A 20,551-nucleotide genomic window follows, 5' to 3' on the forward strand; every position below is an offset into this window, starting at 1 on the left:
GTAACCCTGCCCAATTTACTGGTTTACAGCCCAGCCTAACTCATTCCTTTACAAGTTGAATGTGGAGCGGCACAGTAGGTAGTGCTGGTGCCTCACAACCCCTGGGCTGTAGGTTCTGAAATGGTTTCAAATCCCTCAGTCTCTGTTTAGTTTGCATGTTTTCCCTGTGTTTGTGTGGGTTTCCATTGGGTGCTCAGGCTTTCTCCGCATCCAAAGACATGTTTCAAGTGAAGTGGTGAGTCAGTATAACCTGTCGTGTGTGTGTGTGAGTGTGTGGAATTGTTTTGTTTGCAGGTACCTTAATGTGTCTAGTATTGTAGCGCTGTATTCTCACAGAGGATGTGGGTTTGATCTCCGCTCAGTCTCTGTGGAGTTTGCATGTTCTCCCCATGTCTTCCAGGTGCTCTGGTTTCCTCCCACAGTCCAAAGACATGCTGTTCAGGTTCACCCCTAGTGTATGAGTGACAGAGAGAGTGTGTGTGTGTTCCACTGATGTATGGATGAGTGACCCATTGTAAGTAGTGTATCTAGCAGTGTAAGTCACCACGGTGAATAAGGTGTGTGGGCTGATAACACTACATAGTGTTTCTTGGAAGTTGCTTTGGAGAAAAGCATCTGCTAAATAAATAAATTTAAATGTAGTATTGAGCAAAGGTGTCAGCTAGATGTGAATTATTCATGGAAATAACTCTAGTTTACAATTCAAAACTCAAAATTGCTTGGTTATGAAGCTCATCCCACATTCATTTGAACACTTAAATATTGTATTAATGCTTTTACACTATATGTCCAGGATATTAAATTGATAAAATGCATGTATGGAACTAAGGAGCAAAGGATGAGTTTCCTGCTGGGTAACATTATTATTGATGCTGATTCTCCTTTCATGCAATAAGCAGAGTAAAGGTTCACTTAATTGGCTGCCTGCTGGACTTGTTTCCATGTTTATTACCGCTGCTATTTTACACTAATGCACTATAATACTTGTAACAATATGTTCTCATAAGTTGCTTCAGAGGACAACAATGGCTTTTTAATTAAGGGTTTTGTTGTTAACCAGTGCACTGGAATCTTAAAAACTATGAAAACAATACTTTGGCATTATAATACTGCACTGCTTTGATTTAACCACCTGAGAATGGCTTTGGGGGAAAAAGTACAAGAAGGTGTCCCGAAAGAATGATATATCATGATTGTATAATTTTCATATCACAATCACTGCACTTTATAAAGATACAGCGATGAAGAAACAGTAAAAGTAGGTAAACCACGAGTGTGAGAACTTAAATTTTTCTCAGATCATATTTAAATTAATATCAAAGGAAACCACTGACCTTTTTTCTTTTCTACCAGTAGTTAAAGTGAATAAATATTGTGTGAAATAATGTAGGCTACATTTATGTCTGAATGTATGAGGTGTTATAAAATGTTAGATCTCTATTAGACTTATTATAACTATTACAACACTTGGGCAAAGAGTCACTGAAGGTAAAAGTGATTTTCCATAAAGTTTGTAATATTCAAAAGCATTAAATATGGATGCTAGAAGTTTCACGAACTGGGAAGTAAGGCACTTTTAAGTGGAATAAATATGAGGACCTGTGACCAGTTCCACAGCTGAACGCATTATAACAATGAAAAATCTTTTTTATTTTTAAGAATCTTTTTCACGGCTCACTTTCATTTTCATCCGATTAACATTGAAATTTGCATATGTAATTAATGTAGTGAAATGAAGAAGGTCCCTGGATTATATGCATTGCTGAAGAATTGGCCTGCAGCGTTCATCTGAAATGACCCTCGGATGGTCACAATTTACATTTTATTTACAGTAACCTTAGACTGTGACAACACTACACAAAATGCATTACAGGATGGATTGTAACTTTGACTGATTTTTTAAGGCATTCCATTATAAACATCTAGACAAACGTTTTCATTGATCAAGAAGCCGATATCAGTGCCCTGAAAACTGGTACCAGTGGGTAAATTCTGCATCTGCTGAATCACAAACGCTGTTCAAGGTCACATAGTTTTGAAGAGTGTGTCTATTTATGCTGGATTATGGGTCCGTGTTACATTTGCACTTCATTACTTTCTTGCTGTCAGTTCTTGACATACATGCATGTGTCCTGCAAGTAATCCAAGCTGCCGCAGATCTCCAATCAGACTGACTGTTGAACTCAGAATTCCCTGGCACCATCAGCCTCAGATGTTCAGGTGTTCGCCCAGCTTGGCATTCATACTGCAAACGTTTCATCACCAGTCGAGGTGACATCATCAGTGCTTAATGCATGGAATGCTGGTTTGAACGTCAATCTTTAAAATGGGTCTGGACGCTGGAATCTTCCTTGGCTTCAATTTGATTGGCTAATTGACTGATTGAGATGACCTTGAGAGTTGGATCCCATTCTATTTTCTGGTCAAACCAGCACTACATGCATTAAACACTGATGATGTCACCTTGACCCATGATGAAACATTTGCAGTCTGAATGCCAAGCTCTGCAAACACCTGAACATCTGAATCAACAACCTGAGCTACTAACACCATCGATCTTCTCTACCATTCCTAACCATCTACCTCTGTACCTTCGGTCGAGTACTGGTCTGCCAGAGATATTTAGCAATGATGCCAAACAGTTGTCTGGGAGGATACCCGTGAAGAGTATAGAAGATAAAATTATATTCAGATGGTCATTCTGCCTGTTGCTGAAGTATTGAGATCAGACAAGGACTGATAGCTGGGGAGATCCTGGGTATATTTTCCAAGAAACTGAGTCGTCAAAAATGATCAGTGTAACCAGATAGCCATTTGAAGGAGTACTACAAGGAACTGGGTAAATTCTGTCTGTCTCATTTTGGGATCCATACTGAAAAAAAAAGCAGATGCCATTCGTGGAAGAATACAGTGAGCACTATTTTTATCTTCATGCCAGTTTAATGTTTATTTTTAGCTGCTGCTAAATTGAACGCTTTGCTTAGATTAATTTGACGGCTCGGGAAAACTAATGGTTTTTGAACCAGATCAAGGTTAAAATATTTATGTACTTCCAGCAGCAGCTGTAAATATTTAGTTCCTGTTGATGTCTGAATGCTGGTGTCCAAACTTCTCCACAGACAAATGACCCTGTTTTTGAAGCCAGGGAAGTTTGCTGAAGTCTGGTCAAATTTCTGCAGCTAAAGTTCCCTTTTAACAGCTCAAGCAAATGCTCTTAGGATGCTTATATTAGAATTAATATGTTGGGCAACTGATGAGTCCATTTAGTTGTTTCCTTATATAGATACATTTAAAGTGGTGATTCTGGTATAAATATAGTTTAATCTGAGCGGGAGAATTCTAATAATGGGCATATTATCATATTCTGAAGAACTGGTGTTTTAATATCCTGTCTGTACCATCAGTCCTTGGCAGAATCCTTTCTTCAAAATCTTCAGTTTCTTATAACAGTGGCACAGATGTTTCATAAATGTCAATTCAGAACTCCAGGCAAAAATAATTAAGCTTTTGACTTGAAAAGTGTGCTTTTTTGCAGATCATTATGAAATACTACATACAGTTCATCAAAATCTCAGCTGCTAAGTCTTGCACAGTTTTTTTCTTCCTGAAACTGAACCACACCTGAGACTGAGATCTTCACAGCACATATTGCGATGCATTCCTGGAGATATTTTTCTCAAAGCCATCTTGCAATATTAGGTTTTTCGATGATTTTTATTTAGTTAGTTAAGTACCTTGCTCAAAGATACTACAACAGCAGTTAAATTCAAACCTGGGACCTTCTAATGGAATTCAGTGGTGCTAACAATTTTCCTGTCTGCTGGTCAACATGTGAAGAGATATGTGCTGTAAGCATAGCATATAATCATGATAATGTTCCCTTGGGGTGATGCAAGACATTTATTTAGCTCAAATCAAAACTGGCAGAGGCATATAGCATTCAATCAGGAATTTTTTACTACTGTACCAATTTGATGCTTGAACTATCATTTATTCCTTTCAGGCACATCAAATAAGATAAGATGGAAAAGTATGACAAAAAGGTAAAAAGATTGTGCCATCAGGTATAACTGTCACCTGTCCAAATCAGTGCCAAATTCAAGATGCCCAACCCGTTGTCGTAGGGCCCTGTTTGTCGTAGAATATGCACGACGAACCTCGGTGCAGCAAGTGGTAGGGAACAAACTAGGTTTGCTTGAGACTTTCATGTTTGCAGCTATGTCTCCTTCTCTTAATGTAATGCATAAATTGTACTTTTGCTGAGATGTACGTCGCTTTGGACAAAAACGTCTGCTAAATGAATACATGTAAATGTAAATGTAGAATGATGTATGACCATATGTTGTGAATATCACATAACTAAGATTTTGATCTAGCCAAAGTAACTACAGATGGACCCCTCCTGGCAGATGAACTGGCAAATTTCAGGTCAGCACTCCGTGTCCTTAACTGCCACAGTAGCTGCTGTCCAACTTGTGATATGTCGACACGGCATTGTGGTCATATTTACCTGTTTGCTTTTATCAAAGCTGAAGCTCTGAATTTCTGTTACCAAAGAAATGCTTTTGCCGTATTTGCAGAAGGACAAACGCTTCGGACGATCGGGGGTCAGGGTACGGCTGAGGATCTGGAGATGTGGTCGTACAACGGGGCGAGGGGTCTTGAACCAGGAGACGTGGAAGGGGCTGTACGGGCGAAGGGGTGTAGGACATTAAACGCTGGAGACACAAGGGGACGGTGGTCTCTGACGAGATTCTGCAGGGGCATGGTGGTGAACCGGCTCCCTTTATACCTGAACTGGTTGACCAGGATCAGGTGCCTGGGACGTGATGCTGGGCATGACGCTGTCCGTTACAGCAAAATAATTTTTGTACCATCCTCAGATGGAATGGAAATTTAATAAAGCAGGACAATCTTAGGACGATTGTCAAGATTCAACCGTTCTGAAAACACAGAAGCATAAATAGACGCCTAAGTTTTCAAATCTACTTGATACATTTGCATTTCATGTTCTGGTCAAGCATGTTGCCTGTGTAATAAAAAGAAAACCCAGATCTGAGGTGAAAATTCACGTTTTAAACTACTACCTGCAACATACCCTTCAACTAAATAGGCCTTTGTGGCACTTTGACAGAAAATGTTAACCTCCATAGTGGAGACTTAGCAAACCTATACTGTCTACACAACGCACATGCATGCAGCATTCAAACGCATATAAACACAAAACCGTTCTGACCCCCCTCTCCACGCACCTGGTCATCTAAAAGCTCCCAGATAAACACTACTGAATCGAGAAATCCTGAATCAACGTCCTCGTGTCCGGCAAACCAAGTCATTGTCACAGCTTCACTGAATAAAAGTCTCCCTAGAAATAGTTTTCACTAATGCACTGATTTGCGAAATACGCAACAAAAGTACAGCAGGGGTTCAACAAGAACGGTACCAAGGGGTAGTAAGGGTAGATCAAGTTAAACAGGATTTCGCCTCCTCAAATAACTTATGAGGTTGTCAGTGATACTGTAACCTCATACCCTCATTGTCATCCTTATATGATAGCAGAGTCAATGGCAATTCATTTGCTGCAGTTTCATGGTTTGCAGCCTGTTTGCCCCAAAAAAACTGTAAAAGTGATTCATATAAATAACGTCCACTTATTTGAAAAGGCTAATTGGAAAGATTCCCAAGAGAATTTGTAATAATTAATTTTAATCAAGTAACTAATGCAAGCTGACATTCATTGAGCTGCTAAAGCTATAGCACACAGCTTCCACTTCACCAGTCTGATGGCATTGGGGACGTTTAAAATCACTGCTGGTTGAAATTGTATTTGAACAATTGCCAGCATTATTAGCGATGGCATTTAAAAAAAGCGTAATATGCTAGATCTGTGTAATATGCTGTGAACATAAGCATAAAGGCTGGCTGGGTTAGCTTTTGATTTATATTGTATCATTCAAATATGTGCCACATTTTTGTTTTGTCTTTGTTTACGTTTTATCAAAAAAATCCCCTTCCTATAATAACTCTTCAAAGGGTAATAATAATAGCTACATTATAGAAGTGAAATTATTTATTGGATGCTTTCGCCAAAGGAACTTGCAGGGTTGAGCTACTTAACATTGCATAGCTGTGTAATTTGTGCTGTATAAACTTAGTGCAAGTACTTTGCTCAAGGGTTTTACAGCATTAGGTGGGGTTTGAACCTGGATTTTACCATTATATTACCTGCCGCTTTTCTTACAGGGAGCATGGTGACACAGCAAGTTGTGCTGCTGCTGATGGTGTGAAAAAACAGGGGTTCAATCCCTGCTCAGTCTGTGTAGAGTTTGCATGTTCTCTGTGTGAGTCTCTGCTGGGTGCTCTGGTTTCCTCCCACACTCCACAGACATACTGTTCAGGTTCCCCCATACAGAGAGTGTGTCTGTTCCACTGATGTATGGATGAGTGACCCATTGAAAACAGGTGTATCTAGCAGTGTAATTCACCATGGTGAATAATGTGTGTGGGCTGATAACACTACATAGAGTTCATTGAAAGTCGCTTTGGAGAAAAGCATCTGCTAAATAAATAAATGTAAGTTACATTAGATTACAGGCATTATGAATGCCCCTAAAAGGTATTGAATGTAGGAACCAAAAATATCACAAATAAAAGTCATGATTTTTCAAGACAGAGGAACAGAGAGAGGTTCTCCGCTGCAAACAGTGCTGATATTGGGAAGAAGAGCTGAATACAAAGCAGACGGTCGCTGCTGCAACCAGACAGTTGCTGCGGGACTGGAGGCTGCAAGCGGCCGGTTTTCTTACTGAACCGGTCGTGGTGCTGACGTGTGCAGTGAAGGGGAAGACACCATCTCCTCTCGGCACGCAAGCAGGCAGGGGACAGCAAGTCGAAGCCTGGCTCCGGGGCCCTGGGGACGCCCCTGCTAGTGCCCGCTGGTTTTCAGAAGGAAACGCAAGTTAAAAAACAAATACATGAGGATACGTGGACCTAATCCAACAAAAGGACACAGCAGGACAGATGTGTTATACCTAAAAGAGCAATAAAAGACAGTAGGACAGATAGGAAATTAGTCAATCTGAGTTGTTGGAATCTTTTTTCTCTACACATCTGGTCAAGCTTGACCAGGTAACGAGGGGCCATGTCTTCTGCAGCAGTTCCCAGAGACATGGAACACTGCTCCCTGGTGGGTCTGGGGTTCGAGTCCTGCTTGGGGTGCCTTGTGATGGACTGGCATCCTGCTGTGAGTGTGCCCCCCCCCCCTCCCCCCCAGGCCCTGTGCTGCTGGGCCAGGCCCTGGCTCACCATGACCCCACTTGGGACAAGCAGCCTCAGCCAGTGTGTGTGTGTGTGTGTGTTTAGCAGACCCTTTCCTCCAATGGGCTTGAGGCAGGGTAACCCTTGGACAACATGCCAGTCCATCACATTGCACAATGACTATATATGTACATGAACAATAAAAGGTGACTTTCTGAAAATAGATTAATAGGTGTTTCTGAATGATTTTCTAAGTGTCCTGGCCAGTTTGTGTAAAACTCTATCTGAGTCGTCACTGGTCATACTTTTCAGGTTTTGCAGTCTAGGTGAAATATAGTCGGGCAGAGCTGCTGTCACAATATATATTTCCTGCATCATTTTCCTTCCGTAACAGTCTTGTATGGCTTGTACCTTGTCAAGGCCTTTCCTTAAACCAGCTCATTCTGTTCCCACCAACCATGTCCTCAACCTACAGCTCACCCCCCAGGGCCTCCGCAGGCTTGATTTAGAATACAGCCGCTCCTTGATATACAGTACCATCCAACCAGTTCCAGACATGTTGGCTTACCAGGCATGTGGATACCTCGAGAGCAATCTGGCTCAACTCACAATCCATTAGAAGCAGGACTCCTCAACAAGGGGCACGTGTTTGACCGTGTCTAGGGTTTCATGCATTTTGGGGAAATGGGGTATGCTGAGCACTTAGCAGGACTTGACAGGTAAGACTTAGGAAATTACTTCAAGCGGACGAAAAAGCGAAAGGCTTGACATCCTCCTGAATCCAGAGCAGATTGCATCCAGAAAAAAAAAAAAAAAAAAAAAAAGAGAGAGGACGGATCGATCCGTCATCGTTTATGACTTCTGTGGCACCAATGCCGTCAACTGCTTGGTCAATGCAAACGCGGTGAACTTGTCCGCTGGATGCGGAACACTCTTGTGGGAAATCGCCGCGGATGCAGAGATGCATTAACGCGGGCCATTGATCTGGTGCTGGAGTGTCCGAAAACTATTAACTCCACATTTTGTTTGCTTCAGATGGGGAGCTGTCCTGGCTTTTACAAGCAATTGGTAAACAAATAAAAAAAATTTAATGGTCCTCTACTGTACTTTAACTTTAATTGACATATTTTAAAACCGCAACGAATGACTGATCTATATTTTGCTGCACTAAGTGTGGGCTAAGTGTGCTTATCTTCTGTACCTGTAATGTTTCTAAAAGCCAGTTCTGAAGCTTCTGAAACCGTAAGGACTATTTCAGATATGATGGTTCTCCATTCAATGTCAATATATTCATGTAAAAAAGGAGCTTCCCTGTCTGCCTTTTTTACTAGCCCATTATTTGAGTTTACAGAGAAGTAGAATTACTGATATGGGAACACACAAAGTTGACCCTGCTCTAGTTTAGGCGTAACTGTGGGCAGCCCAGTGGCACAGCAAGCAGTGCTCCTGTGTGGTGCAAGAGGACATGGGTTCAATCCCTGCTCAGTCGGTGGGGATTTTGCATGTTCTCCCTGTGTCTGTGTGGGTTTCATGCAGGTGCTCTGGTTTCCTCCCACACTCCAAAGACATGCTGTTCAGGTTCACCCATAGTGTGTGTGACAGTGTGTTCCACTGATGTATGGATGAGTGACCCATTGTAAGTAGTGTATCTAGCAGTGTAAGTCACCACGGTGAATAAGGTGTGTGGCCTCATAACACTACGTAGAGTTCATTGGAAGCCGCTTTGGAGAAACATGTCTGCTAAATACACACACACACATTTTCTGAACCGCTAAATAAATACATATAAATATTGCAGATGGTCCAAGCATTTAGACCTTGTCTCAGGAGGCTTTATGAACACACTGAAAATATTAGTCACTCCAGTTCAGCTATAATTTGTCTGTTAGAAAATATGTCCAACTTTTCAACTTTTGCTTACAGACTTGTTTTGAGAAGGAATGGTCTGGCGGCAAGACTGAGACACCAAGTGACCTTTGTGGCAATACACTGAGCATTATTTCATATGACAACTAGATTTTGATTTTTCGTATGTTCTCAAATATTTCTGTATGAAAACACGGCCCCTGCGCCAGTAGAGTGAAACAGAGGGAAAAAATCTCTAATGACCTGATGTAGCAAATACCCTAAAATTCTGATGATATGAGCCCAGTTCTAGGACTCTCTTACTTTATAGGAGATGCATTACATGTAATTTATAATGAAAATATAGTGTGATCCCATTAAAGTTTGAAAATTACATTTAATTTTGTATTGCATATGGTTCATGTGTTAAGACTAATTGTAAATTTTAACAACATGGTTTGGCTTGGAAACATTGTCAGTGGAGATTGGGCTGAATAATGTGTTCTGTGTTGGTCATGTACCATGGAAACACACAGGTGCAGACACACACATGCCCACTTGACCATACGCACATGTGGCAGGTGACAAAACACTGTGGGTTTCTGCCCCGCACCTGCTACCCTTGTGGCTTTGAACGAGTTCGCGTGTGAGCAACATCTGAACAATCGAGCGTGTTTTGTGTATTTCGCTGCATGCGTAAGCTGGGTGTATCAGCGCAAACATCTGTGAGCATCTCTGTAAACATGTGAACATGTTTTGCGTGACAGTTATACGTTTGTGCGTTTTTATCTGAGCATGCATCTCTATTCATATTTCATAACTATATTCATAACTATTCTCATATCGACACACAATGAAATTAACAATAAACCTTTAAAAAGCTACTCCTGTAATGTAATGTAAATGTGTATAGATAGACAGATAGATAGATATCTCAAAAAAAATATATTACTAGGAAGGTTATTTGAAATCATGGATATTCTCATAATATGTTGTGTGCAGCTACTCGTGTGATGAACATTGGTCCATGTGGTGGAAAGAAACAAACTGCACTTTAAAATCACACGTCTGCATCTAAGTGTCTCTTCCTGCTAATATGATGAACACATTGTATTTTCCATGAGATGTTCGTCGCTTTAGAGAAAAGTATCTGCTAAATGAATGCATGTAAATGTGAATGAATTTTTTTTTTTTAATTATTGTTATCATTACTATTTGCATTCTTTCTAGATTTCCTGTAGCTGCCCATACCAATTCACAACTCTAGTTACAGCCTACGAGGTCATAAAGGGCTCTGATCTTATTATGTAAGGTGTAAAACATTATCAGAAAAGTAACAATCTGGCTGTACAATACAAAACAATCTATTCAATTCCTTATCGTGCTATTGACTGAGCAAAGCTTGGTGCAAAAATGTCGTTTTCTTCATAAAGTGCCCTTGCTGCAGCGAAGTAAAGCGCAGATTGTTGCTTAACAGACACGGGCACATCAGCTGGATGATTCCAGAGATGATTAAATATCACATTAAAAGCTTGAGGGGTTTGTATATTTCATAACCATTTTTTTATGCTCACACGATGCATATAGTTAAGCTGTAAATATGATCTGCTTCAAGAGAATTACTCAACATTTACAGAATGAGATATAGTATAGCCTTTGGGCTGCAGGTAAGCTGTGAGTGATGCACTCTGTCCATGTTGTCGAGGGATCACCGTGCCGACAGCTCCAAGGTGAGTCCATAGGACCCGTGGAAAGCTGTGAACAGGCTCTTCAGCGAAGAGTGAAGTGAGCATTGATGTGGCCAAGGGCATCAGAGCATCGCAGTTTCCGGGAGCTCTCAGACTGCGGATCCACGCTTGCATCGCTGCGCTTGGTGCGTCTGGGTCTGGCGAGCTGAGAAAGCGAGCGCCCCTCCCACCCTACACCGAACCCATCCCCCCTTCCGCTGTACTGGCAGGGTCTCCGCCCCTGGCACCGCCACACACCTCCCCGTCAGCTCGCCCTGCTCACGACGGCTGTAGCAGGAAATCATGCGGGGTCGAGACTGAGCCGTCGCAAAAATACACTGCAGATCCTCCCTCTTGGGGGAGGATGGTCATGAGTCACACAAAACCCTGACAAAACATGGCACGGAAGCTCCTTTTCGGGTCCCCAGCAGCCGGCGCACAGAAGTCCGCTGCACGACAAGCCACTTTCTATCAAAGCGGACATGTTACCCTTCTCAAAATAGGCAAACGCAAACAAGGTAAAAGTGGCTCCACCCTGTTAGGGCTTTAGACTGAAGTAGACATCACGTGACGCATGGACATCTGTAGCAGTTTATATCTGGGATCAAAATAAATGAAGTCTTTGTTTACTGTGGATCATGGTGTCCATGCCCTTTTTTTACTGAGCTCTCCTGCTCTTCACGGTAAAGCCGCCCTTGATATGCAGCCATCCACTTGTAGGCCTTTTGACATTTGCTAGAACATCTCTTTTTCGGGAATACTAAGGCCTATGGTGACGCTGATAAAGCGTGGCTGCAATTTAGGTAGGGAGGCTGCTCAGTTGGGTTCACATTCAAATGACAAAAAAAGCTATAAAAATGTGAGAAGTCGCCCAAGAAGAACCTCAGGATATTACAATGTATTTATACAATATTTTTTAAATACTGTAGTCCCCATGAAACCTTCTTCTAGTGCAGTCTGAATGAAATAGCTATGGATATATCAAAAAATTCTTATAATATTATAAGAATTAGAATAAGAATATTCCAAGTGCCATGGAACATCTGCAGCACATGGAAGTATGATAGCATCGCTGTAGGAATGATGAATTACTCTGTTGTCTGCCGTGGTGGAGCTGTTCGGGCGCAGGTTCGAATCCATCTCAGCCTTTCTGGAGTTTACATGTTCTCTTCGTGTATGTGTGAGTTTCCTCACACGTGGGACTCAAACCCCAGACCCACCGGAGAGTAGGACCTGGTCCAACCACTGCTCCATCGCACCCCCTCTCAGTATATCCCAGTTTAATCAAAAACTTTACAAAAAACAAAATCAGTGTCTTGCTCTTCTAAATGTATTAGAGGAAAGCAATGAGCACCAGAACAAACTTTTGTGATCACGTTACTCCTCTTCATAGCTCTAAGTCACATTTACACAAATGCTCCAGAGAATTTCAGCCTTCTTCCCGTCTAAGACACCGATCTCGCATATTTTAAAATTTCAAGGACCTCTGCGACTGTTGACGCTACTGGCATCTCTCCCTAATCAACTGTGACAGGGAAATCCAATGTCGAGTCGAAGTGGTAGAACATTGTCATAACCACTCTGACTATTCAGATCAAGAATGGGTCCATTGGCACTGGGTAGAGGTGCCAGGGATGGTTGTCCTCTGTCTCCCCTGCTGTTTGCTGTGCCGTCGAAGTCGCTCACCGCATCTCATTACCAAGGGATCCAGAGCTGTAGGGCTTTCGGGTAAGCTGCTGCAGCCTGAAACTCATTGCAAACAGTCTTCATTCTGGAACTCTTAAGCCGGTGGAATCAGAACCACCAGATTTAAAAACGGCCGTGTTTGGAGTAATTTGATTCAAATCATTTTTTTTTTTAAATTATCAGGCTGCAAAGTGAGAATCGGACTCAATCCACCTCGTACACGTAGTCTGATCGCCTCCATCTCTTTCAGTGCAATACATGTCGGTGAGATTAAATAAACAGAACTCTTTGTCACGTCGCCTCTCATGGCGATACGCCTGAAAGGGACGGTATCGGCACACAGGCGGCAGCCATGTAATTCCACCTCCCTCTCGAAAGATGTGACAGTTCTTATATGCGGACAAAGAAACAAGATTAGAGGAATGGAAATTGGGTATCGACCACATCAGGAGGCACCGGATAATGAAAAAAGTACACACTCCACACATTACTTGCCCCCTAGGGTTTACCAAAGCATTCAGGAATAAGCAGAGACAAAAGCAGTGAAGTTCGAGCATAAGCAGCTGCGTCCACGAAATCCGGTTCCTTCCTTCCTTCTCATTCTATAATGTGCTCAAGAAATACACACACACACACACGCTGACTGAAACTTCTTGTCCCAAGCAGGGTCACGGTGTGCCAGAGCCTAACCCGGCAACATAGGGCGCAAGGCTGGAGAGGGAGGGGACACCAGTCCGTCAAAAAGCACCCCAAGCAGGACTCGAACCCCAGACCTGCCGGAGAATAGGACCTTCCTAAGCCAGCTGTACCACTGCACCCGCTGCTCTAGAAATATTTAAAAGCAAAAATGAAAGGCTGTGGTTTGGGATTGTGGAGGCTTTGCAAGCGGCTCGGTGCTTAGTATTCTTTCTCGCTGTGGATGAGTCAACGCAGTGACCTCAAACTAAGCACGCTTGACACACAACAACAGTGAGTGCCGTTGCTGATCTGACTCCCGCGGACATAAATAAAACTTCCGATACTGTGGCTTAGACCTCTTCCGCTTCTTCACGCAGCCCTTTCTGCAAGGCAGTTTTGTGCTGATTTCTATAGTAATGATACCTCTTTGCTGCACCCGTGGTGACCGCATCAATGCATCATGCGCACATAGTGAGATCCATGAGCTGCGGACGGGGAAGGAGGCAAAATAACTTGCAGTGCAGGTAGAGGAGAAGTTGAATCACTTCCCAGCATTCAGAAATAAATCCAAAAACACATTAACGGGCGGCACGGTGGCACAGCGAGTTGCGCTGCTGTCTCACAGCGCCTGGGTGGCGCGAGAGGATGTGGAGTCTGTGCGGACTTTGCATGTTCTCCCCTTGTCTGTGTGTGTCTCCTTCGGGTGCTCTGGTTTCCTCCCACACTCCGAAGACATGCTGTTCAGGTTCACCCATAGTGTGTGAGTGACAGAGAGAGAGTGTGTGTGTTCCACTGACGTGTGGATGAGTGACCCCTTGTAAGTAGCGTATCTAGCAGTGTAAATCACCACGGTGAATAAGGTGTCTGGGCTGATGACACTACATAGAGTTCATTGAAGTAGCTTTGGAGAAAAGCATCTGCTAAATAAATGTAAATGTGGAAATATTAATGTAAAATGATGCTGTTTTTTGTGTCCCTGACTTGATTGATTAAGATCAACAATCGTTTCTCTTTTCGAGTTGCCTGTTCTTAATCATTGGCCATAATGGATGCTGAATTTCACCCCTTTTAATACCTTAGTGATGCAGGAAGTCCAAAAACGGTCCCTGGGGCAATTAGTTGCACAATATGAATTCAGCTGCATGTTTAATTTTGTTTTATTTTCTGGCACAAATTAGAAATAGAAGAGAAATAACACGGAGGAGCCAATAAGCCTATATTTCTGATGAGCACTGGACTCCTCGTTTATGTATATTTTTTTTGGGAAAAATATAATGTGTTTGAATAAAAGCCTGAGGCATTGATGTCATGAGTCTGTTTATCTGTACAGCTGTTTTATACTGGGTTTTTTTTTTTTTTTTCCATCTTTTTTGCGAGTGCCAATGATTTTGGAGGTCAGCGTGCCTGAATAGTCCCTATGTCACCACCGTACACAGGTGACTGTAGTATATGATTGATAATGTCAACATTGGACACATTCCAGGTCTTTAGAATATAGATAGTGACAAAGAATATAAAAGATTATGGTAAATATTCTATTCTTTTTATTTGTACTGTTACATTGAAATGCATGTGAAAATCTTAATCTACTGCAAACCACTTCCATTGAGTGACATGCAATTAAAGGATGGAAAGCTGGACTCGCAGCCGAACGGCTGTTGAACGGTATTGCCGTTCCCTTTTATTTCTCCAGGACTGAGATCAGACCGTGCAATTAGCTTTGCTCTATTTGCTCTTTTGTTAAATAGTTAATTAGGTTCTCATGCTTTGAATCTGTAGTCAGGAATAAGACATTGAAAAGACAAAAAAAAAAAAAAAACTCGAATTGGAAAAAAATATTTCTGAAAGAAAATGTAAAGGTTAACTTCTAAAAAAAAAAATCATTGTCTGTGTTCAAGACAGGTAAGTATAGCCCCAAAAATGTGTTGTGATAAATCAACAAAATAACGTGGCTTCTATTTAAACTGTTTTAATAACCTGGGGAAAAGGTAGATAATAAATGTTGTTACTGTATGGGCAAAATTAATGAATTGCGCTTTTTCTTCATTAACATGAAAATGGTCCTCTACCAAGTGTGGACCAGGTCCATTCCAAAATGACCCACCTATTTCTTGCTTCTTGGTTCAGTTTTGGAGTAATGCATCGTAAAGTGCGACTCCAGAAATGACGCAAAAAGCTCATTTGTTCTTGAACGATTAACAAAATAAGAAAAAAAGACAAAGTGATACATACTTATAGTTTCCATGACCATTGCTTTTTGAAATAAGAGAATGGATCCTGCTGTTGTACCCTTAAACATATTACTTAAACTGTTCTAATTAAATCTCCAGCTATATAAATGGGTGAAAAATTTGGCTATCATAATTAAAAGCACTGGCTCGGTATTCATCTTCTTCTTCTTCTTCTTCTTCTTCTTCTTCTTATTATTATTATTATTATTATTATTATTACTACTATTATTAGAAGAAGAAGAAGCAGATTGTGTTGAGGCTTGGAAATGGTTTGAGGAATCTGGGCGGCGACCCAGGAATGTGGCGGTAAACCTTCCACAGTTGGACCATCCCTCAGCCCAGTGCGCCGTAAGTCAGAGCTCTGGTGTGATATAGGGCTCTGTTCAGCCTTCCGTTGGAAGATGAGCCCCAGCGAAGAGGGCAGCCCCATTAACTTGGCCTCTCGAGTGCTGACTCGACGGACTCTGACGGATAAGTGTGTTTGCGGAGTTCCACGGCCCCGGAGCTTCTGCAGTTATCGCTGCCTTTTACCACTTTTCTAGCCACACTCTCCCCTTAGGGCTGTATTCAATCACCCCTCCACAAAAATAGCCCAACCGATCGCAGAAAAAGTATTTGCCACATTATGGAAGCCGTAAATAATTCCAGTAACTGCTGGGTTCTTTCTGTAACATATAATCCTATATTTTCACTTGATACACAGAAAAAGCCATGGTTGCGTAAATCTGTAAAATGTGCAAAATTTGAACGCCCTTTGACCGAGACGGCTCAGGAAGGGAGCGGCGGAATTCGAACCCTTACGCGTACAGTTCAAGTCTATGTGAAATATGAAACTTCGATGGAGGTTGAATGGCAGCACATATGACTGGGGTGTAACATTGCGGCTGGACAAACAACTTCTGTCCTGAGCGAAGACGCAATCTGTTGACACTCTCAGTGACCTGGTTACACCTGCTTTGTGTTCGGATGGGATTACTTGAGTGCATTGATCTCCTCCAATGTTCTCTAGGCACTATTTAAGGAAGCTGGGAACCACATGACCCTTAGGGTGTAACTGTGTGTGTGTGTGTGTGCTCCGACCAACTTACTGTCGAAGCTCTACCACAAACTTTCCGATTACAGCCCTGACTAACTGAGACCATGCTGAAAAACAGGTGGACAGAAGAACTCTGCAGAAAGTGAGGGCATTTACATTTATTTATTTAGAGTGACACTTTTCTTCAAACCAACTTCCAATGAACTCTATGTAGTGTTATGAGTCCACACACCTTATTCACCATGGTGACTTACACTGGGTCACTCATCCATGCATGGATCAGTGGAATACACACACTCTCTCTCTCACTCACACACTATGGGTGAATATGAACAGCATGTTTTTGGAGTGTGGGAGGAAACCAGAGCACCCAGAGGAAACCCACACAGACAGAACATGCAAACTCCACACATACTGAGCAGGGATTGAACCCACATCCTCTCCCACCACCCAGGAGGTGTGAAACAGCAGCGCTACTCGCTGTGCCACCACGCCACTCAAGTTAAACCTGAAGAAAAGTTCAGAGAGCCTTTTGCAAGTAGAACTCATGGAAAACACAAATCCCCCATCAACCATTCCAACTCCATTCACCTGGCAAAAACATAGAGTCCTAAAAATAGAGATGTAAGCATAACAGAAACTTGTGAAATGGGGGGAAAAGAACGGGCATCCTCTCTCAGACGAACACGTCGGGGGAATAACAAGCGGGATGCCTTTCTGAATCGTTCCACGTGTGACTGCACGATTAGGAGGAGTGCGTCGTTCATGATGTTTCCACAAAGCAAGACAGCCGAAAATCCTTTCTTTATTAACACCAAAATACCTGAATCCCCCAACACACACACACAGAGTCATATCTCCATGCCACTCCCAGCAAAGAGACAAGGAGCATGTTCTCCCATTTCTGAAGCCGTTTAATTGAACATCACAGTCTCTGACTCGTCTGCCCTGCTTGAGGAACATGATAAGAGTGCTCGTTCGTTCCTCCACTTTTCACAGTAAAACAAACACACAAACGCAAATACAACACACGTGCAAACTGGATTTCAAGCCACAGTGGATACCGCTGACTATCAGACGGCTGCACACGACTTCCGCTCTGAATGTGTTCCTGTGTATTCAACATGCAAAACGCGGTATGGCAGTGAGCAATGTCCACATGGACATTTGGATGCTTTCTGAGCATATGGTGGAATCACGCAGCACCGCAGACCCTCTAGAAGAAACAGAAAGATGTGTTATGTCTCTTACTGTATTTCCCTGCTGGACCACATGGTACCAAACATCAGCTCAAGAAACTGACCATCTAATGAGGCTACTGTTGAAATCACCCTGTCAGAAACAATTATTATTATTATTATGCCATTACTTCTCCATCTCTCTACCATTATTTCTTCTGGAAAAAAATATAAATAGTCCCTAGGCAAAAAACATAAAATAAAAAATGAATAAAAGGATGAGGTATATGCATGACTATCTATCTATCTATCTATCTATCTATCTATCTATCTATCATTCAAATTATTTAATCTGGAAATTAAACATACAGTAGTGCGTAAAAGTCTTAAGGGTGTAGATTTTCCACAAAAATATTTGTTTTAGATGGTTATTTAATGTCTTCTGCATTAGTGTCAATGGGAAAGAGCATATTTTAGATTTCCAAGCATTCTGTTTGTAAAAAGTTACAGTATTACAGTAAAGGTTTTGTATGATGTTAAAGAAAGTATGTACACACACATACACTTTCTGAAACCTCTTAACCCAAGCAGGGTCAAGGTGAACCGGAGCCTAACCTGGCAACAGAGGCCGCAGGGCTGGAAGGGGAGTGGACACACGCAGGACGGGATGCCACTTCATCGTAAGGCACCCCAAGCAGGACTCGAACCCCAGACCCACCAGAGAGCGGGACTCAGCCAAACCCGCTGCAACAAGCAGTTGTTGATAATGGATGGTTACTGAGCTTTGTAGTAAGTTCATTAATTAAGAGCATTATTTTTGGAAGCATTCTCACTTTACAGCTTTTTTCTCCAAGTGCCTAAAACTTTTGCACAGTACCGTATGTGGTAGAAAAAGCAATGCATATATGAGTCGTTGTAACGGTTTTTGCATTGTAAGGGATCTCCGTTATACGAGGGATGCTCATAATATCCTTACTTCTTCTACTGTAGCTTTTAGAGTTATGATTCAAATATCCACAATGTTCACTGAGCACTCAGGGCATTCCTTCAAAAACGAGCTGAAGCGAAGACGTCATGGTACCATTATAAACCGGCCACTTCTGCATCTCTTGAATCATTCATCCCCCCCGTTTTGTGTAGTCTGCGGGGTCCGTGGGGCCGTTTCTGCTCAGAGTGCAACGAATGCCATACGGGACTGTTTCATGTTCACGGTAATGAAGATAAATGGAATTTATCATGAGATCCTAAGAAAACATACTTGAGTTACTTGACTCAACTGTAGTGGCCATGATCAAGGCGCTACCTTGAATTGCTCCAGTAAAAATCACCCAGCTGTATAAATGAGTAAATGATTGTAACCAGCTCGATGCAGCTTACCTACCATTATGGGGCACCCCTTTTCATTCATTTTCACAAACTGCTCGTCCTGATCAGGGTCACAGAGGTCAGGAGCTTATCCCGGAAACACTGGGCACAAGGCTTGCGTGGGAGAGAGAGGCTCCTTGTTCGGAACACCGGTCCATCACAGGGTCCAGGTAATAGCTAATACTTGTTCTTATTATGGTACATATGTACATTGTGGTGAACTTTATTCCACTTGCATAAAAACCCAATGAGAAATTTGAATGAGCGCATCATCACCTCTATGTCACTTTTGTCACCTGCAGCCAGCCAGCCAGATTGCATTGAGCCGTGCAGTGAAGGTGCTCACAAACAGGGTAAAATGCGCTCCAGTCACTGCGTCAAGAACAAAAGGGCCTCGTTGAGTTTTAAATAAATTGGGTTGAGGGCCTGCAATGAATCTAAAGAAAGAAGGTCCCCCTGCCTTTGCCTCCTCCTAAACCTTCCAGCTCTTTTAATTGCTCCAAAAAGAAGGGAAATTTATAGAGAATTAGCCATTCATTTAATTGTGCACAAGATGGTACAAGAGGCCTCCTCCCACATCTGTACAACACGGAAGTCGAGATAAAGAGAATACTGTACACATCTTGAAATTACAGGTTCAATGGCAGAGTCTTTAATAGCCTCACAGATGAAATGCCACTAAAAAAGGTCTACGGGGGTCTTTGGTCCAGAGCGACGCGGGTGGGATTGTAGGTGAGCTGCTTGACAAATACCAACAAATACCTCCACAAAAACAGAATCTCCTCAACTGTTGTAAGAATGGAGATGGTCAAGTCTGGCACCATTATAACGAGGATTTTCTTTAAACATATATGTGTATCTTATATATTTAGAATCGATAGAACCCTGTGTGTGTGTGTGTGTGTGTGTGTGTGTGTGTGTGTGTGTGTGTGTGTGTGTGTGTGTGTGTGTGTGTGTGTGTGTGTGTGTGTGTGTGTGTGTGTGTGTGTGTGTGTGTGTGTGTGTGTGTGTGTGTGTATTTATATATAGATAATATGAGAAAGAACGGGGATGTGGTGGTGCAGCAGATTTGGCCAGGGCCTGCTGTGTGGCAGGTCTGGGGTTCAAGCCCTGCTTGGGGTGCCTTGTGGTGGACTGGTGTCCCATCCATTGTGTGTCCCCTTGTGCCCTGTGTTGCTGGGTTAGGCTCTGGTTTACGTGACCCCTTGGGACAAGCAGCTGCAGACATTGTGTGTGTATCTATGTAACTTTCTTCCTTAATACATCCAAGCAATACAGGGTTCTATTTTCTTCAATAATATACTATAAATAACTCACAAAAATGCAGGAAAAAAAAAATTCTTAATTATAAACTATTCTTTATCATATAGGTTATGATTCGCTGAAATCAGAAGCAGTTAGTTAGCCTGTTAATTATTTGGTCAAGGCGTCATAACTTCCACCAGTTCAAGTCTTGATCCAACATCCAGCTGGTTGAGTTTCAGGTGGATCAGAAGAAGAAATATTTCATAGCTCACTGAGGGTTAAGACATGCAGAGTAACGCATTT

This window comes from Scleropages formosus, chromosome 5 (genome assembly GCF_900964775.1).
Source record: "Scleropages formosus chromosome 5, fSclFor1.1, whole genome shotgun sequence".
Lineage (NCBI taxonomy): Eukaryota > Metazoa > Chordata > Actinopteri > Osteoglossiformes > Osteoglossidae > Scleropages > Scleropages formosus.